Below are 21,117 nucleotides of genomic sequence, written 5' to 3' on the forward strand. Positions count from 1 at the left end.
AAGTGTCTATCAGCCATTTTAGACTCCTCTACTGAGAATTCTCTATTTAGTTCTGTAGCCTACTTTTTAATACGATCCTTTGGTGTTTTGGAGACTTGCTTCTTGAATTTATTGTAAATTTTGGAGATCATCCCTCTGTCAGATGTGGGGTTAGTGAATATCTTTTCCCAATCTGTGGATTGCCTTTTTGTCTTGCTGACTGTGTCCTTTGCTTTGCAGAAGCTTCTCAGTTTCAGGAGGTCCCATTTGTTAATTGTGGATCTCACTGTCTGTGTTACTGGTGTTATATTCAAGAATAGGTCTCCTGTGCCAATTCAATCAAGGGTACCTCCCACTTTCTCTTCTAATAGGTTCAGTGCAGCTGGATTTATGTTGAGGTCTTTGATCCATTTGGATTTAAATTTGTGAATGGTGATAGATATGGATCTATCTGCAATCTTCTACATGTCAGCCTCCAGTTATGCCAGCACCATTTGTTGAAGATGCTTTCTTTTTTTCCATTGTATAATTGTAGATTCTTTGTCAAACATCAGGTGCTCATGCGTGTATGGGTTAATGTCAGGGTGATCAATTCGATTCCATTGGTTTATCTATTAAAGATTCACTTGTTTATTATGTATACAGTGTTCTACAAGAAGAGGGCACCACATCTCACTATAGATGGCTGTGAGCCACGATATGGTTGCTGGTAATTGAACTCAGGACCTCTTGGAGAGTAGCCAGTGCTCTTAACCTCTGAGCCATCTCTGTAGACCTGAAATAGAACATGTCTGAGCACTATATATAGGAGGAAAGTATCAAAATCATACATATAGGTGAAAGAATGTTCTAGGAAAACTTTTTAAAGTCATCTGTGAAGCAATATAAGAACCAATTAGGGATTTGATGGATTTACAATTATAAGTACAATTGTTGCTGCCAAGAGTGCCAAGATATATATATCTAGGACTCCAAAATTAATTTGATCTGCATCATGGTTTGTGCCACCAAAGTAATCTTCCATAATGTATATACAATTCCCACCCTGCTGCGAAAGAGCCTATCACTGATTACACAAGTCATAAGGAATGTTACTCTTCATAAGAATCCTTTTTTCTTTGGCAAAACAAATTTATTTCATTATACATACTAGCTCCAGTTCCCCTCTCTCTCCTTCTCCTCCCCCTTCCATCTACCCTTCATGCTACCCTCCATACACTCCTCAGAGGGGGTAAGATCTCCCTTGGGGGAGTCAACAAAGTCTGGTATAGCAAGTTGAGGCAGGACCAAGCCTCTGCCCCCTAAATAAAGGCTAAGCAGGATATCCCACCATAGGAAAGGGGCTCCCAAAAGCCAACTCAAGTCCCTGGGGTAGGTACTGGTGCCACTGTCAGGGGCACTCCCCACATATCAAGTCACAAAACTCTATGTAGGTTCCCCAGATGTCATTCCACAGTCCATAAGCTCCCACTAGCTCAGGTCAGCTGTCTCAGTGGTTTTCCCATTCATGACCTTGATCCTCCCTTGTTCATATGATGCCTCCTCCCTCTCTTCAACTAAGCTCCAGGAGCTCAGCCATCAGTTACTATGTTCAGGATTTATGATGACAATGAGGGTAGTCACTAATCTGATTATAATGGTAACCCAGTTCAGGCACTCTCTCCACTATTGCTTGGAGTCTTAGCTATGGTCATCCTTGTGGATTCCTGGAAGTTTCCCTAACATCTGGTTTCTCCCTAACCCCATAATGGTTCCTTTCTCAAGATAGAGATTTCATTGTTCCCCTCTAGATTCCTCACACAAATTGACCATCTAGAGCCTTCATGTTCCCATCCTCCATCCTCTCCCTTCTACTCCCCTTCTTGGTTTACCCAGAAGATTTTAACTATTTCTCTTTCCTGAGGTCCTCCTTGTGTGTCCCTCTTTGAAAATTTGACTATGAAATTACTTGATTCACAAATATGGGTTTTATTCAACAACATTAATTGGCAATGATTGTTATTTTGAAATTAGATGTACATGTTGGACATGTATGTTTTGTGAAGGAAGACATGACTTATGTCAGTCTATATTTCAAATATTTCATTTGGACAGTTGCATGATCATGAAAACCTATCTATATAAAATTCACTAATAAACTTTGGAAGAAACTCAATATTCAACACTCAATGTTCTCTTCCAAATACTCCTCAATAATACCCACCATTTATGGAGCACCTACTCATGGTGCATACTCTACAAAGGGTACAATTTTATCCATAACAAGAATTTCTTAGATGTTGCCATAGACTGTGTATCATAACCATCATTTTACAGAACATGCCAAGATTTAGAGAGGATGATTATTTGTTTCAGATACCTGTTGTTGCCACCTTTTGTCTCCTCTATGAGGAAAGGATGGAAGCTATGCTAGTACTGTTAATAATGTGAGTTTTTTCCTAAGTCAGCATGTTTGGTTCAGAAATGTTCTGAATTACTTTTATGAATTTGACATTAGAAATTAGAAATTCCAGATAATTTGCCCAAAATACTTAAATTTTGTCAGAAAGAAGTTCAATATCTTTTGGAAGACATTCCATCAGCTAGGAGCAGTAGAGAGAGCTGATCTGAAAACACAGACAACCTTGTTAAGCACAGGAGACAGAATACACATTTTGAGAGGAATTTGGGTTTTTATGGAAAATGTAAGGTCAATTTTATTCATTTGGTGTTTCCTTCATTTGAGAAGGATCAAAGGAAACTGTTTTGTATTTTAGAAAACAGGATACTGAATAATAACTTCCTAGTGCACAAACGAAGTGTCCCATTTACTATGCTGTTACTTTCATAATTACTGCTGATAGCATTAATAAGGAAGTGATATACTTACTATGGGCTCCAGGTTGATGCTTGCATGTATTACTATCATTATCATTGAATTTGGTTGTTTTCTCTACAATACATTTAATTTATTTCAACATAGTTATATGTTTAAGTTTTGTCTTATTCTGTAAAACAGAAAAAAATTAAGCTGACAATAAAAGATCCACTGTATCTAGCACTTGCATATTACTCTATATTGTTATTATTATTATTGAAATTAACTCATTAGTTCATATTTTTTGAGGATGTACCACATTAAGTTTGATTGCTTAAAGTTATAAAATGACTGAGAAAAATTCCTTATTTATAAAATTTCAGAGGTTTAATAGCAAATAAATGATATGATGAGGTAAACAGTCTTCCTGAAATACAAAACATTTCATCTAATGATATGTGCTCTCCTGAAAAACACAGGCCATCCAGGTTATCCACTCTAATTAACAGAAAAGAAATCTACAAATCCTGACAATTGCAAATTGTCATAAACTAATCATAAATTGTCTTGTAGTTCTCAATTGTGACTAATAAACCCTAGCGTTTCAAATTTCTATTGTATTGTCTTTTTAATACAGAATTTGTTAGGCAGTCATTCCTGCTATGTATTACACTGGTATTATCTTAATATATTCCATATGGGATATCATATGTAGATCCTCATTTATATCATCAAGTGTACTTAATGCTGACATTCAATGCAGCAGATGCATATGTTTTACATCTCTTCGTGTGAAATGAGGGAATCTGCTTATTAATTGATGATGCAATACCCTGTGTTGAAACAAGAATTTGATCAGCCTGTATAACTAATGACAGCCACCTAAATGACCAGTTGGCATCATTAAACTTACCAACAGTAATACTATCATCAATTCTAATTAAATTCTAAGTATGCCCGTCACCAACATGTAAACACATTCTAATTGGGAAGTACTATCATGAGTGAAGCTAATGGTGCCAAGTTGGCCATTTAAGTGATTTAGTAGTTTATTGGGACATCACTTGGCTTGAAGATACTATTTATTCTAGCTCTTGCATTTGTTGTGGTTGAGAATAATCATGGGATAAAGTTTAATAGATTAATGCATGGTAGCATCATGAACTTATTTAATGAATTTATTTATGAGCATTGGTATTTTCAGAAATAGTGCAATAATATAGCTATTACATTGAAATTAGTAAGCCTTACATGAATACTAGGCAACATGGAGTATATGTGATAACATTGTTGAGAGTCTATATTTACAGAAATTAGTTTCATTGTGAGGTAGCAAGAAAATTTGAGAAATCCATGTAGACTTCTTATATTTTCATATTTTTTCTCAACATCTAGAATGTAGTATCAAACACAAAGTAGTCTGTCAAATAAATGCATAGATAAACCTCAGAAATAGGACAAGGAAAATATTATTTATTGTGTTTGATCATCTAAATAAGGGATCACTTATCAAACATTAACAGATTTAAAGTTTTATAATATCTAGTATTTATTTACTTTTTTACTGTATAATTTCATTATTCATGTAACAATTATAATCACCCATAATTTTAGACAGAAATTTCTCTAATTGGATTGTTACTTTTTCTATAGCTTTAATAAAATACTGTGACAAATCATCTTGATTGTGAACAGGTTTGTTTTGCTTGAGTCGGGGGTTACAGTCCATCATATGGAGAAATCACAGTATCAAAAGCTTCAGGTAGATAGATGATCATATTGTATCCATAGTCTACCAGCAAAGAGTGTAAATGTCCCCTTTATACACAGTTCAAGGAATGATGCCACTCATGGTCAGTGAGTCTGCCTGTTTCAATTAACCTAATCAAGATTATCCCTAGCAGGCTTGTCATAAAAAAGGTAACAAGTGCCATCACAGCTCTCTCTTGCCAGCTTGATAACCAAACACATTAATTTAAATCTTAGTTTTCCAATCCTTATCCCCAAAACCTGAAGTTCATATCATAATGTGAATTAAAGTAAATCTTCAAGAGTCCACATTTTATGGGGGAAGTTCTTGTGTGTATATGTTGCCTTATTGGTTTATTAAATAAAGCACTGATGGCCAATAGGAAAGTAAGATAGGTGTGACTTTGAGTTGATGAGGATTGTGGGAAACAGGGTCACAGTGAGTCACTATATAGGACACAGAAGAAGTAAGAGGTCTGGACCCTTTTCTCCAGTAAGAAAAGACCACATAAAAATACTCAGATTAGCAGTTATGGGTTAATAATTAATTCAGAGCTAGCCAATAAGAAACCAAGCAAATGGCCAACAGCTTCATAATTAATGTAGTGCCCTGTGTGTTCATTTGGGTCCGACACGGCACTGGGACTAGGCTGGTGGGAAGAATGCACATTACACACATTGTCTTTAACATTTCCTAAGGTTTAAAGGTCTAAAGCCCACACCCATCTGAGACTCAGGGCAATCTCTCACCTGTGAATATAAAGTATAATACATGTAATATAATTCCAGCATGAGATGGCTCAGAATAAACATTCCCAAACCAAAATGGAAGAATGTGGAAATAGAAAGAAATGGCCAAACTAAAGCAAGAATGAAATGCATCTGGAGAACATAAACCCAGAGGCTCCATATGTGACATCTGTGGCTTGTAATAGAATCCCCCACAGCCTCATATAATGGCCTTGGGCCTCCCTTCAGTGGCTTGGACCCTTCAACCCATTGTTGATGAAAGCAGTTTTCTAGAATTCTGTTAACATTCTGACCTGTGGATGAGACTACCTTGATGCGGGAAGTTCTCCTCTACATATGTTTCTCTTATTTGTTGATTACTGTGGAAATATTAACCTGCACAAAGTGAGGATGTCCTATGATATTTTATTGAGGGAGAAGTCACTTACATGAGAAGCCAAGAAAGCTGAGAACCAAAGGTCTGCACATTGCTCTCCAAGATGTGACCAGAACCCAAATGGAGAACATCTCCTTCCTCCCAGCTCTTTTAACCCCCATATGTTCAACATGCCTGTGACCACTGCTGCGGGTATGTAAGATCTCTTCCTACAGTTGATGAATAAAACACTGATTGACAAGCAAAGGCAGGAAGATAGGTAGCACTAGGATATGAGAGAATGCAGCCGGCAGTTACATAGATTAGTAGTTACAGGAAAATAAGTAAGAGAGAACTAGCCAGTAAGAAGCCCTGGCCATCAGCCCACAGTTTATAAATTAATGTAAATCTTTGTGTGCTTATTTGGGGCAAAGCTATTGTGGGCCCAGGAAGGAAAGAAATTCTACTGGTTCTGCTCACAGTTCAGTGTGTGGGCTGATTCCCTTGGTCACTCTGCATCAGCTTCTATGTGTTGCCACAGAGGAAAGCTTTCATGGGCAGGCACCGTTGAGTAGCAGGAAATTCTTTCAGACGGAGCCTGAGATGTTCCGGTTCTCCATTAGCACAACTTTCCTGCTATCCAGTGCAGTGTGGGAAAATTCCTTATGTAGTGTTATCGATTTAACAACTTTGCCTGCTTCGTGAGCTCCCCGTTGAAGGCTCCCCTCTCGAAATTTCTTCTGTCAAACAAATCAGTCTACCACTTTTAAACCCAACGTTACTAAGTTCCCATGACACAGAAAGTTTAAGTTAGGGATGATGAAAACCATATTCTTGTAATAGTCTAGCACATGGTTCCTGATGGAGTTAGAGATTTCCTCTGAAACTTCTGCCATGCCTTTGAAGTCCACTGTTTTCTCTTTATTCTTCTCTTCCCAGTCCCCTTTTCCAAATGCCACACTAAGACCGTCTTACAGCATGCAAGGTCTTTTGTAGCCCAATGTCCCAGTCTCTTCCAGATCACTATCAAAAGCAGACCAGTGCCTGCTGGAAGCAGAGACAGCCCTGAATACCTGGGTAAACATATTATTTTGTTGTGGTGAGGCCATGTCAACGACCGCATGCCTCAGACACAGGGAAGAACAGCAAACCTTCCTCCCTCACTTGAACATAATAGCAATGGCAAAACCTTCCTCTGGTGTGTGTGTACATACTGATAGTGTGCAGAGAAAAGGTTCTCTCCTATTTCTATCTAGATATTGATGACCTGAACACTTCTCTCCTACAGAGACCACTGCTACCAACATTAACTACAACCGTCTCCTTGATCCAGTTGTATAAATAAATCCTGACTACTTTTTGTTTGCATGGAATAACCTCACCTTGTTTAGCTGAATGTATTACCTCTCTGCTCCAGTTCAACTCTACACAATAAACATGTCGAGCTTCTGGGGTACTGTAGTTTCTCCAGTCAAGAGCAGATAGATCATCAAACCTAGTGCTCACTCTGTCTCTGTCTCTGTCTCTGTCTCTGTCTCTGCCTTTGTCCTTCATCTCTGTCTCTCTCTGTTTCTGTCTCTCTCTCTCTGTCTCATGTGTATGTGTGTATGTGTGCATGTGTGTGCCTGTATCCTGGTCTGTATCCTTGTCTTCATTCCCACCTTCCACAATGTATCTATGGAAGATCACACAAGTTCAGTCCAGTCAAAATTCCAGTGTGATGGGGAGGGTCTCACAAGGCCCTACTAAAAGCTGTTGCATTGCTGATGTCTTGCAGGAGGAAGTTATTTTTATTTGGGATTTGCCTCCCTGTTTAAAAATTACATTTTCAGCAATTAATTTTATACCTCAGAAAGATGACAAAACACTTCAATACTGAAAAGAAATCATGAAACTGCATTGATATTATATAGGTCCCAACAAAATATTGCAAGCAAACACCTAGGTATCTCATTACCTGTCCTCTCTGTAGCTCTGCCTCTTTTTCTCTGTGTCACTCTCACTATGTAGTAATGAACATTGAATCCAGAACCTTGCATATACCTAAGTGAATGCTCTACCACTTTTTTACACTATATAAGCTATTTTTTCATGTTGTTGGATTCTAATTATTGAGTTTTCTGGAGCATAACTATGTCTTTGAGATGACCCCTACTTTAGGAAGTCTCCCACTAAAAGTGTGTGGGGTTTAATGTGTGATTTGAGTTCTAGTAATGTTTCTTTTGCAAATGTGGGTACTTTTGTATTTGGGGCATAGATGTACACAATTCAGACATCATGCTGATGGACTTTTCCTATGATAAATACAAAATGACCTTCTTTATCTCTTTTGATTAATTTTAGTTTGAAGTCTATTTTGTTAGATATTAGGATAGCTACACCCACTTGCTTCTTATGACCATTTGATTGGAAAATCTTTTCCCAACCCTTTTTTTTTTTTTTTTGGTTTTTCGAGACAGGGTTTCTCTGTGGCTTTGGAGGCTGTCCTGGAACTAGCTCTTGTAGACCAGGCTGGCCTCGAACTCACAGAGATCCGCCTGCCTCTGCCTTCCGAGTGCTGGGATTAAAGGTGTGCGCCACCAACGCCCGGCCTTTCCCAACCCTTAACCTTGAGGTAGTATCTGTTTTTTAAATTGAGGTGTGTTTCCCGTATGCAGAAGAAGGATGGATTCTGTCTTCATATCCATTCTGTTAGCTTGTGTCTTTTTATAGGTGAGTTAAGACCATTGATATTCAGGGATATTAATAACCATTGATTGTTGATTCTTGTTTGCTTTGGATCCGTTTTTGGTGGTAGTTTTGCATGTGAGTTTTTTACCCTATTTCTGACTTCTGGTAAAGCAGGATTATCTATTACCCATGTTATTTTGAGTGTAGTTAACTTCCTTGGATTGGAGTTTTCCTTCTAGAACTTTCTGTAGGGCTGGATTTAAGGATATGTATTGTGTAAATCTGGTTTTGTCATAGAATATCTTATTTTCTCCATCTATAGTGGTTGAGAATTTCATTGGGAATAGTAGTCTGGACTGGAATCTGTGGTCTTTTAGTGTTTGCAGAACATCTATCTAGGACCTTCGGCTTTCATAGTTTCCATGTAGAAGTCGGTGTAATTCTGATTGGTTTGCCTTTATATGTTACTTGACCTTTTTTCCTTTGCTGCTCTTAATATTCTTTCATTATTCCGTATGTTTGGTGCTTTGATTATTAAGTGGCAAGGGAACTTTCCTTTTTGGTCTGGTCTATTTGGTTTTCTGTAAGCTTCTTGTACTTTCAGAGGCATCTCTTTCTTCAGGTTGGGAAAGTTTTCTTCAATGATTTTGTTGAATATTTTTTTTACACCATTGATCTGGGCTTCTTTGCCTTCCTCTATACCTATTATTCTTGGTTTGGTCTTTTCACATAATCCCATATTTCCTTGATACTTTGTGTTAAGGATTTGTTGGATTTAAAACTTTATTTTGTCTATGAATCTATTTCCTCTAGATTATCTTCAGTGCATGAAGTCTTCCATTTCTTGTATTCTGTTAGTTATGCTTGCATCTGTAGTTTCTGTTTATTCAGCTTTTCTATTTCCAGCATTACCTCAGTTTGTGTTTTTTTGTTTGTTTGTTTATTGTCTTCATTTCAGTTTTCAGGTCTTCAACTGTTTGAATTGTTTCCTTCATCTGTTTGATTGTTTTTTCTTGGCTTTCTTTTAGAGATTTGTTGATTTCTTGCATTTTTGTTTGTTTTTTCTTCTATTTCTTTAAGGGATTTTCTCATATCCTCTTTGAGGACCTCTATCATTTTCATGAGAGGTCATTCTTTTCTGTTTTATCTGTGTTGGGATGTTCAGGTCTTGCTGGTGTAGAGTTTCTAGACTCTGGTGGTATCATATTGGTTCTTCTGTTGTTGGCTATGTTTTTATATTGCTGCCTTCCCATCCCTTCTTTCAGTGGGAGCTTGTGGGGTCTCTTCCTTTCCTGGTGTGTTTGGGCCTAAGGATCTCTTCCAGTGCATTCAAGCAGGTCAAATACTCCAATAGGTCTCACGATGGGTGCAGGTTAGTCTGAGACACTCTCCAGCACAGGCAGAGACCAGAGGGACTCTAGCACTGAGCAGGGGCTGGAGGGGTCTCTAGCACTGGGCAGGGCCTGGAGCGGACCAATGGCTGAGGTGTGGCCAGAGGCAGGGTGATTCTTTCGGGTGGGGTAGGTCCTCTCTAGGCACAGAGCACACCCAGGGAGAGGAGAGCAGGGGGATGTGGGGAATTGGGGCCCAGAGCAGAGCCCTGACTCACCTAAAGCCCTGGGCAGGCAGGGGCTTGAGGAAAACTGAAGGCTGAGGTATGGCCAGGCTCAGGGTGATTCTGGTCTGGCAGTTCCTCTCTAGGTGCAGGGCACACCCAGGGAGACAGAAGCAGGGGGATGTGGGGAGTTGGGGCCCAGAGCAAGGTCCTAACTCACCTAAAGCACTGGGTCAAATGTTGAAAATATGAATATGATGGAAATGAGAGTTCACCTTGGAATCTGTAGCGTACATGTCCTGTCTTGAGTCCTGTTTGTGTGACAAGGGCAAGCCCATTTGAGATCTGTTCATTTACCATCATGGGATTTTTTGACAGGGTAATTTATATTAGAAAAAATACATTTTTGTTATTTCTAGATCAGATTTTTATTACAAATTCTCATTAAAACCTGAAGATCTCCCCTCCACTTAAGTGCCTGCATAGACTTTCCCTTTAGTGGTAATGTAAAGAAATGAAAAAGAAAAAAAAAAAGATAATGATTGCTGTGGACACATAATTAAAAACAAAGGCCAGTACCCGGAAGTCAAAAGTACCCTGCACTCAACTCTTTCATCCTTCCTTTACTTACTGAATTCTGCTATAATCATAACTCCTTCACTGAGCTAAGGTTGTTGTCTTAAGACAAAAACATAATGGAAAGCAATCAGAAAGCCTAGTTAATGTGTTAGCTATTGAAAAATGTGGATTGGTTTGGTTAACCAAATTATCATCAGAACTGTATTGAGTAAACTTTTACGTGCTGATAATTGCTAAAAGCTCAATGGACTTTTTCATATATTAAATTTAAACAATGATTGTAATGATTTAATAAGTCTATTCAAGAAGATCAACAATTAGATTCAAATATGATTATGTTTGATTCATATAATTTACCAGTTGGCTAATAATGCCAGTTACTGGAATCATGCATCTCTCATAATTAAAATATCAATTTTATTCTTTTTTATTTCTGAAATATTCAAGCAAATTGTTGCATGGCTCTGAACTGTATTCCAAATTCATGCTAGCTTGTATTTCACAGTTCACAGATGAATAGCAGATAACATAGGAAGATGTTTGCTTTGAGATAAAAATAAACTGATTTGTATGATTTTATTTTGATTTAGCAATGTGTTTATCTTTCCCCTTTTATTGAAAAAAGATTATTTTCTTCATACAATATATCCTGATTTTAGTTTCTTCTGCTACTTCTTCCCAACTCTCCACACCTTACCTCCCATCAGGATCCACTCTATTTTTGTCTTTCATTACAAAAGAACACACCTCTAGGAGGAAACAACCAAACATGACAAAATAAAATGTAATAATATAAAACAAAACTATCACATCAAAATTGGACAAGCCAAACCAACCGAATGAAAAGAACCCTAAGAGAGACTCATTCATTTATACACTGAAGATTCCCATAAAAATGCTAAACTAGAAGCTGTATTATATACAAAGAGGACCTGGTGCAGATCAGAACAGGCCCTGGGCCTGTTGTAGTCTCTGTGAGTTCATATGTGCTTTGGTCAGTTGATTTAGAGGGCCTTATCTTCATTGTGTCCTTCATTTATGCTGGCTTTTATACTCATTCCAACTTCCCTTCCATGGAAGAGGGGGTTCTTTCCCTGAGTTTTCATGGGAGGGACTTTATGGAGCCATTCCACTTAGAGCTGTATATCCCAAGGTATCCCTTCCTGTGTAATGTCTGGTTGTCAATCTCTGTATTTGTTCTTATCCATAACAGAAAGAAGGGTCTCTGGTGATGCCTGAATATGGCACTAATTTATGTGTATAGCATAATACCATTAATCACTGCTTCTTTTCTGTTAGACCAGTATTATTTGGTTTTACCTTAGGTCCATGTGTTACCTAGTCTCTTGATTCTAGATCACCACAGCATTGTCAGGTTTGGGATTAATCTCCTAGAAAGGGCCTTGTCAAATCTGATATTTATTGGTTACTCCCACAAGTTTTGTGCCAACAATGCACTAGTGTATCATGCATGTAGAATCTTCTGGAAATAAATTGAAATTAAGACATACAGCTTTATTTTCTGAATGATATTTGCGCCTATCCACCATTATCTCACAATGGATGGCTTTGTTTCTAACTTTAAAATGTTCCCTCATTAGTTTAACTTCACTTTAGAAGACACACTAGAAATCACAAGCAAATGCTGCATAGCCATAAAGTTATTTGAAATTTAATTAGGGTTTGAATCAATAGTATTTTGAGTTCATTTGCATATTTCCATATCAAAAAAAGACAAGAAGAAATGATATCTATGTCTGTATACAAACAAAATTAACAGCATTTTAAGTGCAATACTTATCAGATAATCTTGAGGAACATATAAAGTCATTTTCCACAGTGGGGAATTTAAGATATCATACAACTGTGATTTTTCGAAGGAACTATGATTAATTTTTTCAAGAGATAAATGTGTTATTTATGACACATCACAAGACAAATGCCTGGAGAATAATGTAACATAGAGCTCAACAAAATTTTTATTTTAAGAATCAAGTGATAAATTGATATTCAAAATGAAGAAACTTTACTTTGAGTCACATATTTTAAACAGAAAATTTAAAATGTAAAGAGAATATCTTCCTCTTTGTTTCAAAAAGTGATTAGGGCTAAATTGAGTTAATTCAGTAATTACCCTTTATATGGTGAGGATCTTCAAAACCTTACAATCATGATTTGAAATCATTATTTGAGCATCCTTGTCTGTGTGAAAAAACATTTTTAAGTATAGAATTTAATTCAAGCACCTACCAACATTAACAGCAGAGATAGAGAACATTCATACCAACTGGAAAAGGAAGCTAAAAATAGGAAACCTGCAGATTAGTAGATGATTTGAGTACATGGAACATATGCATTGCAGCATGTTAGACAATAAACACACATATCTATACATTTTTAAAACCCCAATAGGAGAGTGTCCTGATGACATCACTCTGAGGCTCCAGAAAGACTAACAAGTTAGGCATAACAAGTCCTATTAGTAAATCCTAATTAACTGTAATTTTATTTCCTTCAGTTCTTAGGAAAGTGCTGGGCTTATAGTTGAAAGGAGAGGATTTATTGAGGTGCTTAGTTCAGCTTATTTTCCAGCACATTTCTGAAACAAAACATTGTTACCTGTCTAAAAATATCTTACATGATAAAAAAAGCATCATCAAAATAAGAATGAAGAATAAGGGCTTATTATATTACTATTATTATTATTTTATTGCAAACTGAAAGTAAACCTCTCCTTAGAAGTACTCAGACTTACAGGGACTGATAGTGTCAAGGCTTTTCCCACATTCATGATTGCTACACACTGCATTTCCCACCCCCAGTGCCTTCCCTTACTCTTCAGGTACACTAATAAGCATCCAATCCATTAATCACTGGGTTGGTGAATTTCCCTCCATGTCACACTGAAAACAAGATAGGCAATAACTAATTACTGTCTTCACTCAAATGTCCCAATGGCCATCAGTCAGTACATGCTCTATGTAGGCTTTCCTTCAGCTTCCCTAGTGTGGGCTCTGTGTTGCTATTTTTCAAAGTACAAAGCATCCCTAAGTATCCCAAATTGAACTTACTTTAAAGGGCTGTATTCATTTTTCTGATAGAAACAAAAATGGATTAATTCAATCAAACTAGAAGTGGCAGAGTTTGATCAAGAAATATATGGTACTAGGACATTTATGGATCAAATATTCAAAATATATTTGTTGACAATGTTGCAGAATTTGATTATTTTAAGAACCACTAGATGAATTAGTAATTTTATAGCAAATACCAGGCAGGGTGTGGTGTTGTTGGTTTTCTTAAAAGCATTAGCAAGTCACCTAATTTTAACCAATCTCTAACACACTGGGTGTTATTTGAAAACATTAGCATACTTTGGGAAGATGCATGCAAATGTTTTAGGCTCTTAGAATTATATTTAATGAATTATTCTCTGTTATCTGAAATAGCAGCAAATAATGATCAATTATCAATAATGAATTAATGCAGGTTCTAAAAATACAGTATGTGCCACATGGGTAAATTGTTCTGTGAGATTTTAGCACATCTAATCTCAAAATAAAAGAAACAAACACTCAAATTCTATTCAATTAAAAATATTTTTCCTGAAATTTAACAAATCTATGTTCAATGTAAGTAACATTCAAATAGTCATATATACTTAAATGAATTTGTCCTATTGGTTTCATAGATAGTTCATTAATAAGAAAAAAAAGTCACTAATTGTTGGGGAAGTCCTGTTATTTGTCAATAAAGCACTGTCTGGCCAATAGGGAATCTAGATAGGAGGGACTAGGAGTCCAGAAGGACTCTGGGTAGGAGAAACAGAGGAGATTCAAGATGTAACACCATGGGGTAGGAGCCCGGAACTATTCTCCGGTAAGAGACATATTTAGATTAACAATTATGGGGTAATTACTTAAAGCAGAGCTAGCCAGTAAGAAAAAAGTAAGGCCAACAGCTTCATAATTAATATAGTCTCCTGTGTGTTTATTTGGGACTGATGTGGCTCTAGAACCAGGCTGGCGGGAAGGCTTCTCTCAAGGAAAAAGCTTCTCTTTACAACTAATCTTAAGTTGTTAAGAAACCCATAACCCACCAATGTAGCTACAGTGTTTCTTAAGGAAAGAACCTAGAATAGACAAATTACAGTCCCTAGATTTTGTTTACTTCCGTTTTACATCAATTGGCTTCTTGATATAATAGAGAAACTCCAAATTTTATTTTAACAACATGGTTGTATTTAGAGGAGGAAAGCCAAATCCAACTCCAATGACAGCATTGGTTTCAGTGAATTGGAACTAAAACAGTGCTAGGAAGTAAAGACATGGATTTTGTATAGAAATAGTTTCCGAGTTTACCACATGTCGGATTCTCCTTTGATGGTTCTTTTTGGATAGCTATCCTCTCTTCTTAGGCATTTACACTTGTATTTTCTTTATGTACAGACTGAATGGTTGGTGTTTGTTTTCTGTATTGCCTTACAGTATTCTTTCCACAACCATGAGCTTGTTTATGATTTATAGCTGATACTGGAGGAGTGTTAATCTGGGTATTCCATTGCTGCAATAGATCAGGATCCCACAGAGTTATTACTATGTCAGTCAAATACGGTCTCAGTCTTCCCCTTTGTCCTTCTGGTCCTATACACTCAACACATCTTGTGGTTTGTTTTACTTGAGATAGGGTTCCAATCCTTAAGAATTGTACATTTGCCTCCTGAAGGGACCATCTTTGATGCCAAGATTTTTGAGTAATGATAGTTATGTCTTTCTCTGTGTCTACCAGACCTATTAGCATAATAATACTATTTATTTATACTCTTCTTTTATTTTTTATTTTTTTTTTAGACAGGGTTTCAACCCTATCCAAATAACTATAGGCAACTGAAGAAAACTGGGCATGGAAAAGTGGTCTCCATAATAAAAGACACTCTACTTGTATGTTTAATGCCACTCAGCCATGAAAATACAATGCAAGTAGCAATATATAGACAAAGCAGGTTATATTAAGAAAAATACACCTATATAATTATACATATTTTAGGAAATTAACAATTAATCAAAGAAAATGCTATACATTTGAAGGATAGTGGGTAGTACTTGATGGGAGATTTTGGAGGGCCGAAAGACAAGATAGAAATATAATCTATGAAAAAGCATAGGAAACTAAAAGAGATCTTTATTTATTTTAAATGGTGAAAGTATTACAATTTTATCATGAATATTTAAAATTCTAAATTTTTGAATAAGTTAGGGAAGAACAAGAAATACTGACATGAAAGTACAACACCAAAAATAAAAATTTATCTGAGAAGTAAAAGTATAAAACTCATTTTTATCTAAATAATATAAGAAATATATGGAATAAAGACTGAGTTTCCAATTCTCGTCACTAAATTTAAAGACTGAGCACACTGAAGTGATATGAATAATCATTCAGATAGATGACAATTGACCGATGATAACATATACTAAATATAGAATAGGATATAGATGCAAGGTGCATAGAGAAGGCCCTGTGAGTTTTAACATAAAGGTGTTAAGATCTCATTGGGGCATGGCTACACCTGCTGAGAGTTCTAGCTAGTACTGAGACTGAGAGCAGAATCATTTCAGACCAGGAGTTTGACACTAACCAAGGAAACACAGGAATTAAAATACCAATTTGTATTAAAATTATATAGGAGATATTAGTATAGTATACTTATAATATTGAAATAAGTTTTTGGATAAATTATTATACATGTGCTTATTCCCATACAAAAATCAGATAAACATCATCATCATCTCAATAATACTGAAAATAAGATAGTGAACTTTGACTTTTGGGGAATATTCTAGATTGTAAGCTTTCTTTTCCTTATATTGAATAAGTTGTCTCCATCACCTTGATTTTTACATAAGTGGCTTAATTTTATTTTTATTTAACCTCTAAAGAAAAATAATATCTGGAGATAATAATCTTTCTTAGATGTGTGAATGACACAATCAATGACAAAATATTTGAAAATATGATAAATATTCTACATATGAAAATTAAAATGACATCATGTTATAATATTAAAAATGGAAATGTTTTCAATTTAAATATTTGAGTGTAAGTGTAGACTAATGTCACCAAGGTCTGAATCAATTGTAAAAGACTGACAACTTGATAAAAATATGCAAAATAAGGGAGGTATATTCAGATTAGAAGGGAATATTACTTTTCTTCCATTACAGTTTCAAAGTTTAATAGTCTTGATCACACACTATTGCCAGAATAAAAAGGTTAAAATAACTTTCTTCTCACCTTTTAGAAATAGAGATTAGCTTGAAAAGTTTGGAGACTACTTCAGTTATATTTATCAATGTATATAAACACAATGTCATTGGATCTAATAATTTTAATTACAGCTTTTAATATATGATTCTAAGCAATCTCTTAAAATATTTCAACAATTATCAGCTCCTCCAATTTATTCAATATCAAGCAATAGAAAAAGTATTAAGCACTCGAAAAGAAGACATTGGTTTTATTTATACTTGAAACTTAAAAATATCCTCTAAGTTCTAATAGAGATGATAAATCTCTATCTGCTCACTTAAAAATTGTTAAATATATGAAGAAAGTAATTGGCAAAATAATGATTGGGATATAACATATTATTATGAGTTTTATTCAAATGGATGCATCTGTACTCTTTCTATGTGTCTCTGTCTGTCTGTTGTCTGTCTGTCTGTCTCTCTGTGTTATAACAGGAAGTGTAGCAAGTTGTGGTACGGATAAAGACAGACAACAAAACTGTTTATCACATTTTTCAAGCCAGCTTGGAGACACTCTCTTATGCTGTCCCTAGATTTGAGCATTTAGTCCAATATATTGACTTTCCCATGACTGAATAGTTGGCTCAGAGGTTAAGGGCTTGTTGAATTGCAGCACCTGCATTTAGATTCTATGAAAGGATGATAAATGCAGATATGTAACCCTGATATGCCAGCCCAGCACTTGACGTGGGGAAAGGGGAAGAGGTGGATCCTAGGGCACTCTTTCATTGTACATCCAGTCTAGCCAATTGGTGAGCTTCAGGTCTAGTGAGAGTCTTTGCTGAAAAATAAGTTAGAAGGTGACTAAAGAAGAAATCCTGCTGTCAGTCTCTGGTCTTGATTCATACCCACAATGGATTGCACTTGCACCACACACACACACACAGAAGGAGAGAGAGAGAGAGAGAGAGAGAGAGAGAGAGAGAGAGAGAGAGAGAGAGAGAGAGAGAGAGAGAGAGAGAGAGAGAGAGAGAGAGAGGAGTTCACACCCTTTTCCAAAATGGTCTTCTTGCCTATTTGTGATCTTTATTATAGGTATAAACATTTGAAGTCAGCACAAGAGGAGCAGATAGCAGTAGTGGCCATGGATCAGATAATCAAGAATTCCAGAGTGGTCAGGGCAGAAGTGTCCGGTAGCAGAAATAATGAAGAAAATCCTGTGGTTTTCCTTAGTTTTATTGATTGTTTTGATTTGGCAAACTTTTATTCCCACCCCCATTTCTTTTCTCTTGCAAAGGCAGCTACAGGCTTTAGGAAAAACAAACATGCAAAAGAAAAACTGGATTCTAGGGAGTCTGGAAATGTCTTATACATAGCAGCACATGTTAAAGCTGGTTTGTGTAGTTCAAGGACCATATAAGTATTAGGCACTTTAAATTCTTCCTCTCAAATATTTATTATCTGGATCTACTTATATCAATACTAGTTTTAAAATTTAGTCTAGATATTAATAAATTATATTTAATAATTGAGCTGAATTTAAATTGATTTGTCCTCCAAAATTACATTGATGTAGTAGTGTGTGTCTTAGCAATTTCCTTCAACAGAACACAATGGAAACCATAAAGTCTAGAAGAAAATTACAAATCACCTAGAAAACACACAGTAAATAAAAATAACAATGCTAACTGTTTCATTATCATATTAGCTTACATGTGAATAATATTTACAATCCTGAAACATAAATTATCCAAATGGATAACATCATGCAACTTATTCATAAGAAACTCATTTTGAAAGAGAATCAATGGCAAAACATATTCTAAGAAGATGAACCAAATGTGAGGAAATCAAAGACTAGACATACTATATCAAGGTAAAAACATTTATGCTCAGCACATTTTCAGTTTAATGTGAACAACAGTATTCAAATATTGTGCTGTAGTAAGTCTGATCCGACTCTTCCTTTAAGAGTTGGCGGGAATTTCTCTAAGTCAAGGATGAGCTGCAATATAGTTTGCAGTGTCCTAATTTACCCCTAAGTCTGAAAGATGAGGGCTCTTCATATTGAAGCAAGGAATGGGACAGAAAGCTGCCTCAAGCCCCTGTCTAGACTACTGCTAATAGCACTCTGAGAGAAGGTGTCGTTTCGTTAGTGCTGAGCACTTGTGAAATCCTGGTTTTCCCTCACCACCCTCTGAAGCTACCAGTGTTCAAAAAGACAAAAATCTGTCCTGTGTGGACACAGAATTCGCATATTAGCCTAAGATACCTGTATGCCTCTGACACTAGCATCCTATGGCTCTCTACACTGTAATGAATGTTCCAAATCTATTCTATAACATGGATGCTTGATAATTGGAAGTCTCTATTTCCAAGATATTTTAGAATCAGTTTTTTCTATGGTGATTTCTGGCATTGGAGTAACCATTGCCTGCTCTGATTTGCTTCCTGTTGGTGTGACGAACAGGAAGCATGGTTTAAATAAATTAGAAAGAATAGAGCTTGTTTTATATTATAGTTTACAGCCGTTGTGAAGGGAACTCAAGCAGGAGCCTTGAGGAAGGACCTTAAGCAGAAGCCATGGAGAAGTGCTGCTTACTAGCTTGATTAGCCTGCTTTTGTATACAGTCAAGGACCATCTGCTAAGGGTGGCACTTCCACTATAAGTTGGAATTAGCCACATCAATAACTAATCAAGAAAATGGAACACAGACTTGACTACAGGTCAAACCTAAAAGGACAAGTGCTCAACTGAGATTCCTATAAACATAAGTTTGTGTCAAGATGGTAATAACCAATGAGAATACTATCTAAATGGTTTTTATATTCCTAGTCTGCCCTCTCCTTTATTCTATGATCACAAAATAATATTTTCTCTAAATTCTTTTTTTCTAATCTGTAGTCATTGATGCCTTTGACTTATAAATGATAACTCCTGGAAAGAAGCTGTGACTAAAAATGATGGATTAAAGCTTCAATGGTGTCTTGGATTTTATTACTGTGAAGAGACTCAGTTCTTCCAACAAAGTCACACCTATTCTAACAGGGCCACATGTCCTAATCTTTTAAAATAATGTCAAATAAGCCCAAGGGGGGCATTCTTTCCATCCACTATAAGTGATGTGGATAAGTTGTAGTGTCCAGTCCCAGGATCTAATTACAATTATCTTGGATGGTCTTTAGCCTAAAAGCCATTCCTTGCCCTACTATGTGTTGGGCTGACATCCTGTGGTTAACAGATAAAGCTGAGTCTAACAAAATTCTAATATGTATGACATATTAACTTAACATAACCCTAGTCATGCACCCATAAGAATGTTGCCAGACAGCACCTAAGGCCTAAAGCAGGGTTCTCTTCTGCTTCCTGTGACCTTCTTTTCTCATGTACACACCAACACACTTGAAAATCGTTTGTTTATGCTTGCTTTGCTCTGTTATGATAAAAATCTTATAAAACTGCTAATACATTGGAATGTGATATTTGAGTAAACCTAAGTCTATGTTACTGACTATGTTACGGTGACTCATATTTAGACTCATAATAGAACATAGCAACCATTTCTCTCACTGACATTTCTCTTTCTCCATACCCACACACTCAGTCTGAGATACACAATGAAAAAAATCTCAGAAAAATCACTACTGTTCTAAAATTTCTATCTAGTCTACCACTTTATTCCACTTACTAGAGTCTTATGGTATATTACCTGATTAATATTCATTTTCAATATTCATAATTCAACATAAAATGTACATTTGAAACCACAAAACAGAAATAATGAAATTATAAAATTGCAGAAGGCCTGAATAGTCATTTTTTTTCTAAAAAGAGTACTCTGATAACATTACCAGAGTTGTAACATTGATTACAAGAAATCAATAAAGTTAGCCAATTAAGACCAGAATGAGATGTGACCATCCACACACCAGAATAAAAATAAAATAGTGATTATAACAAAAGGTAGTATCTCTGACTTCTTCACATTAATAATGCATAATTACAACTTGTACCTTCTCCAACTTGATGTTTTCCATTCATAGTGGTCATATAGTGGTCATATATACATACAAATATTTAATATGTAGTTAAGAATTATGATGGTTTAATGAAGTGGAAACTGACCAAAATTATTTGATTATTATTCATTATTCAATATTTAATATTGAATAATCAGCTGATGTGCTTTCTCTAAGGAAGACTATTTCACCTACTCTCACTCAATGCTTTTTAGTTGCCTGTACTTTTTGTATAGGGTTGAAACCCTGTGAGCTTTTCCTCATCCATATTAGTATACCAATTGCTGTTGTCCTCCTTCAGGGCATGTTTAGACAGCCATATTGTTGAGACTTTATGGGTGTCACTTCTGACATTCTTTGGTGACACAATCTCACAGCAAACTATTTGTTCTTCTGGAACTACAAATCTTTATGC

General features: G+C 36.1%; 1 long non-coding RNA gene across 1 annotated transcript in view; it reads left to right on the top strand.

Moving 5' to 3' along the window:
- Positions 1-5,569: 5,569 nt before the first annotated feature.
- LOC121142607 overlaps positions 5,570-21,117 on the top strand; it is a 57,953-nt gene continuing 42,405 nt past the window's right edge. Inside the window, exon 1 of the long non-coding RNA XR_005879625.1 lies at positions 5,570-5,843. This is a non-coding gene — a long non-coding RNA (uncharacterized LOC121142607). The remainder of the gene's footprint in view (positions 5,844-21,117) is intronic.

This window comes from Mesocricetus auratus, unplaced genomic scaffold, assembly GCF_017639785.1.
Source record: "Mesocricetus auratus isolate SY011 unplaced genomic scaffold, BCM_Maur_2.0 Super-Scaffold_100010, whole genome shotgun sequence".
NCBI lineage: Eukaryota > Metazoa > Chordata > Mammalia > Rodentia > Cricetidae > Mesocricetus > Mesocricetus auratus.